Source organism: Pundamilia nyererei, unplaced genomic scaffold, assembly GCF_000239375.1.
Source record: "Pundamilia nyererei isolate P.nyererei 1_Seehausen unplaced genomic scaffold, PunNye1.0 scaffold00011, whole genome shotgun sequence".
Classification (NCBI taxonomy): Eukaryota; Metazoa; Chordata; class Actinopteri; order Cichliformes; family Cichlidae; genus Pundamilia; species Pundamilia nyererei.
In genome coordinates, this window is record NW_005187412.1 from 6,256,887 (window position 1) to 6,269,566 (window position 12,680).

A 12,680-nucleotide genomic window follows, 5' to 3' on the forward strand; every position below is an offset into this window, starting at 1 on the left:
CTCTGGAAAGTTAGCAACCATTTTCACATCATGCTACTAACGTTAAACAAACAGACAGATGAATAAATAATCATAGCTGACCTCACACAACTAGGGACAGCAGTCTAACACCTCCGCTGGCAAGGGTTCACCGAAATGCCACTCTCCTGCCACAGCACATGAAGGGACAGAGGAAAAAAAAGAAAGAGGAAAACGACAGGAAGCGGGGATGAGAACCCACAAGAGGTGGACAGTGACAAATGGTGTGGAAAAAACAACACAGGCAGCCATCTGAAGGGAAGACAAGAGTAATACTCACAAATAATTAACTGGGTAAATATTGGAGAGCAGACTGACTAATTACTTCACACGTCTCACTGCGCTCTCATTATTGTTGCTGCTGCAGTTAACCCTTTCCTGCAAGGCGTGGCTGTGCGAAGGCCTAAACTCTTTACAGGAGAGTAGATGACTTTTTTTTACATTTGTTACATATTCATGGAGTTGGAAAACAGAGAGGAACAAACAGGAAAAGAAACACCAGGACAAAACTCAGTTTTAATAGCCACATTGCTGGTTTTGTGCTGTGTGTTTTAGCCAGTTAATAACAGATTGGGGGCATGTTACTAACGGTTATGTGAGTAAAGATCAAACATCTAAAACAAACTGAGGTTCAGTTGTGGTTGAAACTGTCTTGGAGAGCTGTGGATCCAAATCTGTGTTCATTCGGGAGTCCACTTAGGGCTGTCATTATCTCCTGAGGTTAAACTGGGCCTCAGGGCTAGCCGGGGATCTTCAAAGTCATCACTACATCAATCTTCAACAGTGACTGGTGTAGTGATTTTTAAATATTTGAACAAATGGTCAACCTTAATAATTCCTTCAATGATTAAAATATATTTTTGCTGCTACTGTGAAATCTAAATGTAGCAACTTGCAAATATTGGATATTTTACTCTCCCATTGAACTGCTGATAGGTTTCTTCAAATGTGACTTCGCAGCTATAACCCTCCCTTTTGTCAGTTAGATGGTGCAGATGGTGTGGCAGGTGTAAGGTAAGCTAAACGGTGAAAGAGAAATGTTTAATAGCTGAATGTAAATTGGATGAATGTAAATATAGAGCTTAATCACTGAGAGGAAAGACTATTAAACATTATTTAGCGGCACTTCAGATGAGCTCAAGTTGAACTGTCCTCTAGTTTGTTATGAGAAAACCCTGAATGCATCACGGCTGTGTAGTCTGTATAGTTTGATTATTTCATAGCTGTATCGTTATTGTTGTATATTGTAACAGCATAAAATATAAACTGATTTCAGATTAATAAAAATATTGAATAAAATATTATTTCATATATTTCATGACAGCGATGGCCTTACATCACTATTATGTCCTCCTCTAGGGCGAGCCTGACCACATACCTGTGTTTGATTCTGATCCACAGGCGAGTAATGATCACAGTAACAATCATTACTGTGATCATTTGCTAGTTATGCCCACTGTCATGGAGTCTACCATAAACCTGATCTTTGAGGTCTATTCTTTTTTATCCAAATGTAGGAGATGTTACTACTGCAAATGTAGTAACAGGCAATTTGATTTAAAAGAATAAATGCAGGTTACGTTTTAAACTATGCATTAATTCCTCACATGATGCAGAGTAAGAAAAGTGTCAACTCTACTGGTTTTCGCTGCACTATTACCCCCGCTGTTAACACACATGTGCAATCCAACATTACACAGATTTCGTACAAGAGAGCTGGCAGGTGAACACAGTTTACTGTCCAATCCAGTTCCCTCTGCGGTTTCATATCCACGGCTGTCAGGTGATGCATTAAAAAAAAACAACCCTGATTCTATGTAGGAAATTTGCTTGAATGACAAATGTGTGCAGATTTTACAGACAGCGGGTCCAATAAATGTCTTTTAAGACCTAAAGGGTGGGGATATGGGATGCGTGTCTCAGCGCTGTTTCATCATACATTGAAGTTTGAACTAACAGTCCTCAGGTAAACTGGTGAATCGCCTCACACAAGGACGTTTCTCCAATAATCTGCAAGGCAGTGGTTAATGACAGCAGCTGTGAGGCAGGCATGCACCACTTCCAAGCTGATTTAAGTTTAACGAGCCACTCCAGAGTGCTATTGATTCAAATCTATATTTGACAGGATACACCGTGAGCATATATTAAATGGATAAGAACACTTCTTGGACACTCAGAGAGCCTTGCCAAATGGAAGAGAAAGCATTAAGCAAAGATAGGGTGTCTTTTGTTGAGTGATCAGTGTTATGCCGATGTGGCGCATGTGCATCCGTGAAGCTCTTTTATGTTTTGGACATGCAGCTTTTGAAAAAGACTCTAATAAGCATCATAAATACCAGTGAAGCATCTCATCTGCTCTCTAAATACTTCAAATGCTTTTGGATGGATTTTGTTTTAATTAAGCCCAATGTTAAAAGACAGCGATGAGTTTTAAGGTGACTCTAGATTCATAACTTCTTTGAAAAATACCTGCAAATCATCACTACAACTTTGAGATTAAAAAATTATTTTTGTGGGAGAAGCTAAATGTGCCACCTGCCAATGAATGTGAGCTTCACTGCATATTCAATACAACTTTTCTGTTAAGTACCAATAAACTACCAACCAAAACGTGGCACTCAGGGCTGACAGTTATCTAAAAGGGGCTTTTGTTAATGCAAAAATAACATTGCCATTAAACACAAATAGAGTGTCCATTAGTGAATCAACTGTATCTCACTAATTAGCAATGTGTTTGAATTTGATCATTATTTTATTTATTTCATTTAAAAAAAGAATCAGGTCAGAAGACACAATCTCACACTCGTCGTCTATTTCGTGTAAGCTGTTAAAACTATCTTTGATCAAGCTATCACAAATGTAAATTACATTTTGTTTTTCCTTGCAAAATAATGTCCAAATAATTCGATCACATGGCCAAAAAAATGATCAAAGATTATTTAAAAAAGCTTTTATCAAGTATCAATCCGTTCAAATCTACTGGAGAATTTCTAAAACCTTTAGGAGCAACAACAGCAGAAACATTAATATCATTTATGTGGTGCTAATTTCTCTCATGACACGATCTCTGTGTGAAACTTGTGAGGGAGCTCTATATTCCATTTTACACAAATTATTGAGTAAACATGCTCGGTGCAACCTTTGACAGTTTTTGCTACGTGTTTCAAGTTATTCAAATTAAACAAATGTGCGTCTCAAATGCTGATTGGTTGATTGGTCAAGCTATGGAGACCTTGCTGAACAACTAAAGTGCACAGTGTAAAGTACATTTGCGCAAACAGTAGATTTTTCTACGCACACATGGTGGCGGGTTCACAACCTGCTTTGGTGAAGAAGATAATGAAGTAAACAAACACCTACAGCACGTTTTATTGTACAGTAATTACACTTGAGTTGATGAGGTGTGCGATTGTTAGTTTCATGCCTGGATGACGTGGCCTACAGGAAACACAATTACTCATTAAGAGACTGCGTGGCTGCTGTGGGTCAACATCATTTCAGAATATGATTGGTTTAAGCACATTTCCCCAGTTTTCTTATTCAACCGTACATACCAGCGAGGATGCTCATTTTCCTGGTTGACTATTAGGATGCCTCAATTAACCGGGGATTTATTTTATTAATGCAAATCCTGATTATTATTTTTTTTAACTCAGATCACAAAAAAAAAAAAAAAATTTAAAAACTATTTTCATGACGTGAGGCAGGTTAGATTAATCTCTTTTAATGGCTTAATGGAAATATGTAGTATATCCTCTTAATGAAAGTGATGTTGGAGAAACAGCTCAATCAAATCAGGGTTCGTTTTCTCTTTTACAGTCGACAAAGAAAGCCTTAGTGTAGCTAGCCGCAGCTGAAAGAAGCACCAAGCACTTAGAGAAATTGCATAGATGGGTCAATAATGTAGGACTACAAAATTCATGCTCTGAACCGCACCTGAATCATAACCCTGGTAAAACAAGAGAGACTCCTGACCTGCTGCATTTCTGTTTGACAAGAGTTTGACAATCCCCATGACCGAGCAAGGCAGCAGAGGATTTGACAGAGGAGCTGTTCTCCTCACTTTTATGATCTTTAAACCCTTTTTTTTCTGCTTCATGGCACGCTGTGTAAGATGAAATTAAAAAAAAACACGCCTGCTTGATTATATGCATTTTTTGAAGTGAGGATAACAAATGTTTTGAAAATCCACGATGAATTGGGATCTGTTTTCTCCACCAACCCAACTGACAGCTTCCTAATGCTGCCACATTAAAGTGGTTTTCCAGCGCGTGTGATGCAGCTTTAACTAGGTCCCGGGGGCATTGTTAGTTATCATTGCCTACTGCTGGAGTGAGCCCCGGTGAAAGCAATTTTAGCTTTCCTCCCAATCAGTGGTGCAACATGAGAGATGGCCAACGAGAACAAACGGCCCAGCTCACCACTTCCCACCGCCGATCTTATCTGAAATGCTGCTCCCGTCCCGAAAGAGCCCGCTAACGCAACAACCCACCCCCTCCCTTAAAAAGACATGAGATGGTTGGCCCCAGGCCTTCCCAATTCATGCAGATATCCGTAAATTAGACTCATAGAGACAGGCCAAAACGTCCTCTGAGGGTATTAGACATGAGCACTTATGCCGCAGAACATGTGAGAGGCTTTCTGGGAGTGCAGAGGGTATGATCAAAATACATGAAAATGCCATCAAGAAGTCCCACCACAGTCAAGGGTTTACATGTTTCTATTTTGGCCTGTTGTGCATGTTCTGCTATGGCATCAATACACTCGTACCTACCGGCAAGGTAAATTCAAATCAAAAATAATGATTCTTTTTTACCTTCAGCCTGTGATGTATTTATTTCTTGGAATGGGAAAATCGTTTTCTAGGTAGACAGCGCTGCTCTTAGCACAGTAAAAGTGATTTGAAGTGATGTTTTAAGAGTTGTTTCTGCAAGGTCCTGAAAATAAGTGTGTTTTAGATGGATGACCTTGTAATCGTTAGGTCTCTGGTGATTAATTCTGCTAATTCCGATGTACCAATACGGGTTATTATTTCTTTATTTTTTTAGATACACAAGTATTGTGTGTATTTTGACCATGAGTGAGTGGCTGAGTCAGTGGACGCCACGTCACTGTCTAAACAACCAATTTCTCTGGTTCTTTGAACTGAATCCAAATGTGAAGGGATCAATTAATCTTAGTGGGTCTTTTATGTGTTTTATCCAACAGCAGGGAGCAAACAAACTACAGCTGATATCACCAAAGCACACACTGACAGGCCACATCTTTGTTCTTTGCAGCCCTTTATCATAAATGGTAGTTATTTGACATTAACTGTAGCATAAGTGTTTGGATGTGCAGTCTTATACATTGTAATTCAGTGGTGATACAGCTACAAGCAAATTCCTGTGAGTTGGTGCTGTCAAGTGCTGGTGGGAGACATCAGAGCTTCCTGTTAAGAGTGAAGCCCTGAAAGTTAAACCCTAAAATAATACATTATGGCTGTCCTTCCAGATTTTACCTTCACCACACAGTAGATTTTAAATAGCGTTATTATGTAGTCTTTTACACAGAGAAACAAATAAGAGATTGAGTGCGAAAGAAACAGATGAAAAAGGAAAACCAAGGGAGGCTTTAGAGCTCGTAAGGTTCATAAGGCATTGCCCGGTCAGACGAATGGTTGGTGGTTTGTTCCCTGGCTTCAATGGTCTGCATGCCAAAGTGTCCTTGGGCAAGATTCAGAACCCCAAATTGCCCCCAATGCATCCACTAGTGCGTGAGTGTGTTTGTGTTAGATAAAGTGCTAAAAAGCGCACAGAACAGAAACACTGTGTGGATAGCTGAATGCGGCCTGTAGTGTAAAATCCCTTTGAGGGTCACTACGATAAGAAAAGTGCTGTATAAATGTAGGTCAGTTTAATGTTAAATTAAAAATGTTTTTTTATAAAACTAAAAACACAAACATGAAACAAATATGTAATGAAACAAGTTTCAAGTCGCAGTAACTTGGTTTTCCCACCATGATAACAAGCACAGATACTAATAGCTGCCTGGAAACCACATCTGCCTGATCTAAACTCTGCAGTACACTCTGGAAAGTTGTTGGCGTGAGATGAGCTACAAGATAAAAACACCCAAAACAAAAATATGCCTTTTATCTTATAATCTACATGTAGTGTGCACAAGCATGGCAATGAGGAAATAATAATGATTCAAACTGGTTGGATGCCTTTATGGTGACTAAGGCTCTAATTGTGTCTCCCTCAGAGACATGTAGCTTTATAGGCCTTGTAAGGCTTTTTCTCCCCTTCGTTCCCCTACTTCCTCCTTCCAGAGTGCCTAATATCAGATGTCAGATAGCCAAGGTGGAGAAAAAAGAGAGTGGTCTTAGAGACAGGCTGAGTTATGTGGCCGTCTGAGGTCTTATTACCAGTGCACAGCCTACAGGCAGCTTAGCCATTAGGGAATACACTGAGCATCACTCATACATTAACTCAGCTGACCCAATAGCTGATCAATACTGGAGTATTCTGTGAGTTCTCGAGTAGGAATCGGGACATAACATTGCATGATACACCCGACGCTTCAATTTGGTTTATGATTTTTTCATGTGGTCAGACATTATTTTGTTTTTGTGTTATTACAGCAGTGAGCTGTGCACTTACATATATATATATAAGTGTGTGTGTGTGTGTGTGTTTGTAAAGTTAAAACTCTTTATTATGACTTTGTTTCAGTATGCGCGTCCCTATATGCTGCAGATTTAAATGCATCAGAAAAGAATAATTTCTTGGCACAGTGGGTCACAATTGAGTTTGTGGGGGTTGATGATTAAGATAAAAACACATTGTGGTGTATTGAGGTAAGTGACCTGCCGCTCTGTTCAGATAAGACTCCAATTAATCCAGGCTGAATTGCAGTAATGTAAAATAAAGATAATTACTAAATCACCAGGCTACATTGCTTTGATAGATTTTTGTTACTCAATGTTATTGCTGCAAGGAATAAGAAATTAAATGGATTATATCACAGTATTTTCAGATGGATTACAACTGCTTTTAAATAACCGCAAGAGCAATTTCATCAGCCCTGCAATTCGAGAAGCCACTGACAGGCACTGCATGATTCAAATTGAACTTGCTCTCATCATTTTAATAAAGCGCTTCAGTCTTCACCCCCAGCAGGCGCGCTCTCAAGCACACACGCACACACAAATTTTGCGCACTATAGGCTCTATGCAATCTCAATAATAACAATAATAATAGACACATGTTTATGAAGGACACTTTTAATTCCTGCGCAGCAAAGCCTGTCTTGTTTTCAAAACTTGTTTAAATGTTCAAAATCATTCGGCGAAAACAGGGTGAGAAGTAGATAGCTGATGTCAAAGCAGGATTTCATTTTTTTTTGTGTCGGCCTCCAAAGAGTCTTGGTACAGGCGACACTGGGACAATTTGTAGTCCGATGTTTCAATAAACATTGGCCTTTGAGAACTGCTTGAGCGTTTGAAGTTCAAGGTTTAAAAACAGTAAATAGTGGACAAGTAATCAAAGGCATGTGATGAGAGATTTCACGGGTGGTTATCTCCAGGTCCTTGCTGCCATTTCTGTGTGTGCCGGGAGATTGTGGAGAACTCGGCGTGCCAAGTGCCCAGGGCTGCTGCAGCGACTGCTCTCCTTTAAAACCATGCTGGCACAGAGCCCCCTATCGAAGCCAAGGCCTGACTCTGTAAGCATTCATTATGGCATCCATTAGAATAAACATCTCAACCTCCCCCAAGACCAGCTCCCTTGCTTTTAAGTGCCGTTTGACAAGGCTGCATCCAAGCTGCAAAATGAGAACAGTGCCCACATTTTATTGTATTTATTTATTCATTTCTGTTTTTAGGCTTTTTTTTCAGACAGAGTTCTCCCACTGTTTCTACACGGAAAGCTTTTAAATGTTTGTCTCAGAGTGTTCTTGCCTCCATGGAAAACCGACAGCCATGCCAACAAAGAGTGGAAGAGGGCCTAATTGCTAATCTGTGCTTTTCTTAAGTGCATCGACACAACAGTATAAGGTGGATTTGTGTCAGCACTTAAATATATTCATTAAACATACGCTGTGCAACATTTAAGCTATTTCAATAACATTTCTGTACAGTTCAGGGGAATCGCACTTTCACCAGCTTGAGTGCCAGACTAAAAGCGAACCGCAGAAATTTTAAATGCAAAGGCTCCAAACATCTTTTAAGAGCTGAAGGACGCATACAGAGACGAACTTTAATCAGAGCGAGCTGCAGAATGGAGTTTACTTATTGACGCGATTGATGCAGACAGGCTGATGGTAAATATTCCACAAAACCTCATGAAAGAGGTTGTGAGATTAGAAACATCATAAATGCTGCAAAGTCTAGTTATTCAGGCTTCCACTGTCTCCTGTTTGATAGAACTGAAGTGCACGAGATGGCCAGACTATTTGCTAGTTTGTGCTGCAAGTTTCAAATCTAAAGACAGTCAATCTCTCCTCTGTAGGTCAAGATTAACACTCAGCCCACAGCTTCCTTGTTTACCACATTGCTGAAGACAGATGAACTTGTGATCTTCTTGAGTTTTCATGTTACATTTTAAATTCAAAAGAGAGGATCACAATAACAAAGTGCAGCCTTCAGTGTAAAAAAAAAAAGAATGTGTCTTCTCTAATGCGGCACTTCTTCTGCCAACAAACGCAGTCTGGGTAGAACAACAGAAGAGCAAAAAGACAACAAAAGGGAGCACAGAAACAAAGCGCACGCGTTATCATCACCGTTATTGACAATAGCAACAGCAGTAATAACAACAACAAAGGGCATCCTGGGATATCAAGTCACATTTGTTTCTCCATTTGCCGTGTGAAACGTACTGTAATAAGGCTGCCTTTCCACTTTCATTTGGCGTGCCAGGGTTGTCAGCGGGACGTGGACAGGAGGGTTTCATCAGCTCACTTTTTACCCAGCCAACTTCACTCTCAACCTATCTAGGCCAACAGGCGTGACACTTTGCGTTGGAGTACAAAGTCTCACATAAATGAAATTCAGATGATTGGTAAAAATGATATGATACACAAACGCGAGTGTCATCAGGCTGTCACGTCTGCCTTGTTCCCCCTCTTGGTGTGTAGTGGCACGCCTTGGGCCTGCGTCGCCTCGCCTCTCCCCTCCCCTCCCTCCACATGCAGTCCAGGGACGCTGGCCGTCTGGCTTACTGACAGGCAGAGAGGGAGATGAGCTGGATTGGGCTGCGTATGCCCCCTTAATGCAAGCGGAGAAATAAAGAGAGACCAGCAGTCAACAGCTCATAAGTAAATCTCTTTACGAGTGAAAGCGAAACAGACGCCAAGACAGCGACTATGAAACTTTCAGCAGGGCATCATGGAGGTTGAGAGAAAGGGAACGCCGTGCTGTGTTTTAGTGCGTGAAGAAGGCACAAAGAGACGAGAAATGAAGAATGAGGGGATTTTGGATGTCTCAGACTGCTTTTGTTTGAGTTTCCGATTAAGTGCCGCCGATATTAACATTTTAGCTGACGTCCTTCAGCAATTCTGAAGCAGTAGTCCGTAATTAGGTAAACAACTTTGCAGTGCTGAAGGATCAGCATCGTATTAGATTGAGGTGCTCTTCTTCTGGCGACTTCAGAAATTTTAAATAAGTCATCAGTCAGATACTGAGGCCTCTGCTCTCTGTCTAAAGATATATATGATTGCTTTTTTATACATATATATAACTTTTTCCGCCAAGTAAAACCATCGCCCAGCATCCACCTCTGATTACTAGCTATGCCTGCAAGTCCATCATTCCCCTAGGCAAACAACAGGGGGAGCACTGACAGTAGACACTGATGGTGTTTATTGGAAATTAAGCAAATTGGATCATTTGCTGCTTGGATGCAGTAGAATGATGTTCCTCCTCTTCGAATTTACAAGTAAAGTACCTAATAATGCCAAGCAATTAGGAAGGACTGTCACTACACAACAGGGACTGGAGTGATTGCTAATGTGGATTAGGCTGCATTATCCAGCCAGTGGAAGGAGTAGGGTCGACACTGAAAGGTGGTGTTATACGAGCACCAAGGACAATGCCTTAAATGCCACACTTCAGCAGTGAGAAGGGATTTGTCTCTAATTAATTTTCAAAGATTTCTGTCGTCCGCGTTTCTGAAGGCCAGCCCTGTAGAAGCTCACTAGTGGAGTGCCCTCCAGTAGTTAAAGCCCTGAACAAATGTTCAGCATCATTAAAAAATATCAAGTACCTTCTGCTCTCTCATCTCTCTCACTGCATCAACAGTAGTTCTGCTTGTAAAGTGATAAAAGAGTTCAGATTTCAGCGTATAGTACAATGCAAAGACAGCGAAAATAAGTAAATCAAACACAGATGTTTTTGAGTTTTGGTAGTTTCTCTTTCAGCTTGTTTATAATGTGCCATTTGGTACATGAGACCAACTTCGGCCCATTCTGAGGGAATATTTCAAGCATTTTTCCTCTGTTTCCTAAACTTTGCACCATAAACGTGACACTCTTTCATCGGAGAAATAGCTGCAGGACAGTTTATCTGAGCTCTGCCATCTGACGAAAGGGTTTAGTGGCGACGAGGGATGTGGTTCTGGATGACAGATTTTAATTACAGGAACACAGGGTAGTGACACTCGAATGACCAGTCGCAGCTTAGCATCAGCCAATCACCGCTGATAACCAGATGATGAGCGCAGAGCGACCAATTAGCTGTGAAAGGGCAGCAGTGCCACATCAGCTATACTGCTGCTATGCTGCATGATCTTCATTGTAGGTGCAAATCTCAGAAGACAGACCGGAGAAGTCCTGTCACAGTGGTTAGATGTGTGGATCTCCCAAGTCACTAAGGAGGTATAAGCATCTGTAAGGCAGGTAGCAGGTGTAAATTATGTCAGTGTTCACTAGATTCCTCATGTGGATGCCTCATTAGTTCGTAATCCTGCTTCAAGATGCGGGCTTCTGACATTCTGTTTGTCGCAGTATGCATGGGTAGCATAGCACCAACACTAGAATAATTACTACAAGGAGAAAAAAAATCATGATTTCAATCTCTTGTATTTTCTTTTTCACTTGGCTAGAGTTCTTGAACCAAATATTTGCAGTGCAGCCTCGACTAATTTGCTCGGCTATCATTTTTTGTGCAATGTGTATACAGCAATCAGCCACAATATTACAGCCATCTCCCTGATTTTGGTTTCTTCCCCCTAATGCAGCCAAAACAGCTTTCAGCTCTTGGTTGGGACAGTGATATCCAACAATGTTTATAAGGGTGCTACATAAACACTGACGCACAGTCTCCTAGCAGAACTCTGCTTTCTAACAAGACCATTTTCTATGGTTATAATGTCAGGGCTGATTATTGTATGCTTGGGCTTGTTTCTTGGGCCCAGTTGAGCATATTTTGTGTCACCTGGTGGCATCTCAAGCGCATTACATAGAATTAGGTCCATGATTTGTTGAACAAAGACTATTGGCCTTTATCAAATGCACTGTTTAGGAGTTACAGACATTTTATGCATAGTCCCCTGTTTTCAGAAGCTCAAAATAAACTAGACAAACTAACATGATTTTAAAGTTAAGGATTTTTGTAGGGTATATAAAGCACCCTAAGGTGACTCCTATTGCAGTTTGGCACTATAAAAATAAATAAAATTGATTTCAATAGATATTTTTTAATACTTGGATGAAAATCCTTTGCAGTCAATGACCGCCCGAAGGCTAAAACATATGGACATCACCAAATGCTGCATTTCCCTCCTTGAGATGCTCTGCTAGTGCTTTACTGCAGCCACCTTCAGTTGCTTCCTGTTTGTGGTTCTTTCTGTATTTAGTTTATTTTTGTATGTAATAACTGTGTGCTGCTTGCTCTGTTGGGTTGAGATTAGGTGTCTGACTTGTCCATTGAAGCTCTGTCTGATCAATTTTGCAGCATTTGGCTGAATCTGAGCAGAGAGTATAACCCTGTACACTTCTGTCAGCAGTCACATCGTCAATAAACACTAGTGTTTCCGTTCCACTAGCAGTCATATGTGCCCACACCATAACATTGGGTCCACCACGTTTGATAATGTGGTGTGCTTGGATCATGAGTTTTCCCCTTTCATTCCACACTTTTGTCTTGGCATCATTCTGGTTCAGGTTATTCTTGGTTTCATCCAAACAGTTTTCCCAGACGTGTGCAGGTTTTAATCTGTCCTGCTTGTTCTAGATCGTAACCAGTGGTTTGCACCTTGTTGTAGACGCTAAGTATTTCCATCATGAAGGTATCTCTTGATTGTGTGACATACGTACCTCCTCCAGAGTGATCCTGACTTGGTTAGATGTTGTGAATTTGGTTTTCTTAATTATGTTAACTATGAAAATAATCCTGTCATCAAACACTTTAGCAGTGTTGTGTGGTCTTAACTCACTAGAACCTCCTTGGGCTTTACATTTAAAGTTACAGTGAAAAGCTATCAAATATAAATTCAGCATTTAAGATAGTATGTCTGGTTCATATGTCACGACCAGAGATGGGCAGTAACGCGTTACTTTTTTCAAGTAACGAGTAAAGTAAGGGATTACTATTGCAAAAATGGTAATTAGAATACCATTACTTTCCAGTAGGAATGCTGTGTTACTGCGTTACTAAAACCGTGATTTTTTTCCGAGAATGTCTC